Below are 5,152 nucleotides of genomic sequence, written 5' to 3'. Positions count from 1 at the left end.
ACAAACTCAAATTATTTTTATGTATTTTTGTATATATTTTAATACAAATTTTAGTTATGTTATGTGTATTTTGTAAATTTATTTTCATTCAAATATATATTATTTTATTGGTGTTTTGTTGATTTATATTGATACGAATTTACATTATTTTGTATGTGGTTTGTATATATATTTTGAATATATATTTTTATACAAATTCATGGTATTTTATGTGTATTTGTATATATATTTTTATATAAATTTACATTATTTTATGTGTATTTTGTACATATATTTTTTTACAAATCTACCTTATTTTATGTTTATTTTGTATGTGTATTTTGTATATTTATATTTATCCAAATACACATTCTTTTATTGGTATTTTGTTTATTTATTTTAATTCGAATTTACATTATTTTATGTGTATTTTGTATACATTTTTTTATACGTATTTACTTAATTTAAGTGTATTTTGTATATATATTTTAATAGAAATCTACGTTTTTTTTATTTTTATTCGTATATATATTTTGAAACAAATTTACATTGTTTTATATGTATTTTTGCATATCTCTTTCAATACAAATTTACCTTATTTTATGTGCATTTTGTATATTTATTTCAATGCAAATTTAAATATTTTATGTGTATTTTGGTATATATATTTTTATAAGATTACGAAAATTTGAATAAAAATATATACAAAAAAACAAAAAAATAAATTTCAATTTGTATGAAAATAGATATACAAAATACACATATAATTAGTTAAATTTGTATTTAAATACATGTACAAAATAAACATAAAATAATGTAAATTTGTATGAAATGAAAACAAATTCACATAAAATTCGCGTCAAAATAAATAAACAAAATATCAATAAAAGAATGTGTATTTGTATGAAAATAGATATACAAAATACACATGAAATAACCTAAATTTGTATCAAACTATATACAAAAATACACAAAAATATTTTAAATTTGTATGAAAATAAATATACAAAATACACATAAAATTAGGTAAATTTGTATTGAAATACATACACAAAATACACATAAAATAATGTAAATTTGAATGAAAATACATAAACAAATACACTTAAAATAACGTAAAGTTGTATAAAAAAATATGTACAAAACACAAATAGAATAATGTAAAATCGTATCAAAATAATTACACAGAATATTAATAAAATAATGTAAATTTGTATGAAAATAAAGAAGCAAAATACCCATAAAATAACGCATTTTTTTATTTATAAAAATATATATACCAAAATACACATCAAAAAATTAAATTTGTATTAATATAAATATACAAAAAACATATACAATAAGGTAAATTTGTATTGAAATAGATATGCAAAATACATATAAAACAATGTAAATTTGTTTCAAAATATATATACGAATACACATAAAATAACGTAGATTTCTATAAAAATGTATATACAAAATACACATGAAATGAAGTAAATACGTATAAAAAAATGCATACAAAAAACACATTAAATAATGTAAATTCGTATCAAAATAAATAAACAAAATACCAATAAAAGAATGTGTATTTGTATAAATATAAATATACAAAATACACATAAAATAACGTAAATTTATATAAAACTATATACAAAAATACACAGAAGTAATGAAATTTGTATGAAAATATATACAAAATACACACAAAATAAGCTAAATTTGAATTGAAATATATATACAAAATACATGAAATAAAATAAATTTGTATCAAAATATTTATACAAATACACATATAATAACGTAAATTTGTATGAAAATATATAAACAAAATACACATTAAATATTGTAAATACGTATAAAAAATATGTACAAAATACACATATAATCATGTAATTCGTATCAAAATAAATAAACAAAATACCAATAAAATAATATAAATTTTTATGAGTAAACGTGTATGTTGCATATTTTTTCAATACAAATTTACCTTATTATATACGCATTTTGTATATTAATTTTAATACAAATTTAATTATTCGATGTGTATTTTTGTATCTGTATTTGTATATATATTTTTATACGCTTTTACATTATTTAATATTTATTTTGGATATATATTTTTATACAAATTCATGGTATTTTATGTGTATTTGTATATATATTTTTATATAAATTTACATTATTTTATGTGTATTTTGTACATATATTTTTTTACAAATCTACCTTATTTTATGTTTATTTTGTATGTGTATTTTGTATATTTATATTTATCCAAATACACATTCTTTTATTGTTATTTTGTTGATTTATTTTAATTCGAATTTACATTTTTTTTGTTTGTATTTTGTATACATTTTTTTATACGTATTTACTTAATTTTATGTTTTTTTTGTTATTTTATATATATATCAAATATATATATATATATATATATATATATATATATATATATATATATATATATATATATGTGTGTATATTTATATAGATATATATCTATATATATATATATATATATATATATATATATATATATATATATATATATATATATATATATGTATTTTTATAGAAATCTACGTTTTTTTATTTGTATTCGTATATATATTTTGAAACAAATTTACATTGTTTTATATGTATTTTTGCATATCTCTTTCAATACAAATTTACCTTATTGTATGTGCATTTTGTATATTTATTTCAATGCAAATTTAAATATTTTATGTGTATTTTGGTATATAAATTTTTATAAGATTACGAAAATTTGAATAAAAATATATACAAAAAAACAAAAAAATAAATTTCAATTTGTATGAAAATAGATATACAAAATACACATATAATTAGTTAAATTTGTATTTAAATACATGTACAAAATACACATAAAATAATGTAAATTTGTATGAAATGAAAACAAATTCACATAAAATTCGCGTCAAAATAAATAAACAAAATATCAATAAAAGAATGTGTATTTGTATGAAAATAGATATACAAAATACACATAAAATAACCTAAATTTGTATCAAACTATATACAAAAATACACAAAAATATTTTAAATTTGTATGAAAATAAATATACAAAATACACATAAAATTAGGTAAATTTGTATTGAAATACATACACAAAATACACATAAAATAATGTAAATTTGAATGAATATACATAAACAAATACACTTAAAATAACGTAAATTTGTATAAAAAAATATGTACAAAACACAAATAGAATAATGTAAAATCGTATCAAAATAAATACACAGAATATTAATAAAATAATATAAATTTGTATGAAAATAAAGAAGCAAAATACCCATAAAATAACGCATTTTTTTTATTTATAAAAATATATATACCAAAATTCACATCAAAAAATTTAATTTGTATTACAATAAATATACAAAAAACACATACAATAAGGTAAATTTGTATTGAAATAGATATGCAAAATACATATAAAACAATGTAAATTTGTTTCAAAATATATATACGAATACACAATGTGTATTCGTATGTGTATTACACATATAATAACGTAGATTTCTATGAAAATATATATACAAAATACACATAAAATGAAGTAAATACGTATAAAAAAATGTATACAAAATACACATAAAATAATGTAGATTCGTATCAAAATAAATAAACAAAATATCAATAAAAGAATGTGTATTTGTATAAATATAAATATACAAAATACACATAAAATAACGTAAATTTATATAAAACTATATACAAAAATACACAGAAGTAATTAAATTTGTATGAAAATATATACAAAATACACACAAAGTAAGCTAAATTTGAATTTAAATATATATACAAAATACATGAAATAAAGTAAATTTGTATCAAAATATTTATACAAATACACATATAATAACGTAAATTTGTATGAAAATATATAAACAAAATACACATTAAATAATGTAAATACGTATAAAAAAATATGTACAAAATACACATATAATCATGTAATTCGTATCAAAATAAATAAACAAAATACCAATAAAATAATATAAATTTGTATGAGTAAACGTGTATGTTGCATATTTTTTCAATACAAATTTATCTTATTATATACGCATTTTGTATATTAATTTTAATATATGGGTATTTGAATATATATTTTGATACAAATTTACATTATTTTATGTATTTTCTATATTTATTTCAATTCAAATTTAACCTATTTTATGTGTCTTTTGTATATCTATTTTCATACAAATTTAAGTATTTTTGTTTATTTTTGTATATAGTTTTATACAATTTTACGTTATTTTATGTGTATTTTGTATATTTATATTTATACAAGTAAACATTCTTTTATTGGCATTTAGTTTATTTATTTTGATACGAGTTTACATTATTTTATGTGTATTTTGTATACATTTTCTTATACGTATTTACTTCATTTTATGTGTATTTGGTATATAGATTTTTATAGAAACCTACGTTATTTTATGTGTATTCGTATATATATTTTGAAACAAATTTACATTGTTTTATGTGTATTTTGCATATCTATTTCAATACAAATTTACCTTATTGTATGTTTATTGTAATACAAATTTAAATATCTTATGTGTATTTTGGTATATATATTTTCATAAAAAATGCGTTGTTTTATGGGTATTTTGCGTCTTTATTTTCATACAAATTTACATTATTTTATTAATGTTCTGTGTATTTATTTTGATACTATTTTACATTATTCTATTTGTGTTTAGTATATATTTTTTTTATACATATTTACATTATTTAATGTGTATTTTCTATATATATTTCATACAAATTTACGTTATTTTAAGTGTATTTGTTTATATATTTTCATTCAAATTTACATTATTTTATGTGTATTTTGTATATGTATTTCAATAGAAATTTAACTAGTTTTATGTGTATTTTGTATATATATTTTTATACAAATTTAAATTATTTTTGTGTATTTTTTTAATAGAGTTTTATACAAATTTACAATATTTTATGTGTATTTTGTATATCTATTATCATACAAATACACATTCTTTTATTGATATTTTGTTTATTTATTTTGATGCGAATTTACATTATTTAATGTGTATTCTGTATATATATTTTTATACGTATTTACGTCATTTCATGTGTATTTTGTATATATATTTCTATAGAAATATACGTTATTTTATGTGTATTCGTATATAT

The sequence above is a fragment of the Eriocheir sinensis genome, unplaced genomic scaffold, assembly GCF_024679095.1.
Source record: "Eriocheir sinensis breed Jianghai 21 unplaced genomic scaffold, ASM2467909v1 Scaffold74, whole genome shotgun sequence".
NCBI lineage: Eukaryota > Metazoa > Arthropoda > Malacostraca > Decapoda > Varunidae > Eriocheir > Eriocheir sinensis.
Note: the sequence above shows the minus strand (reverse complement) of the source record.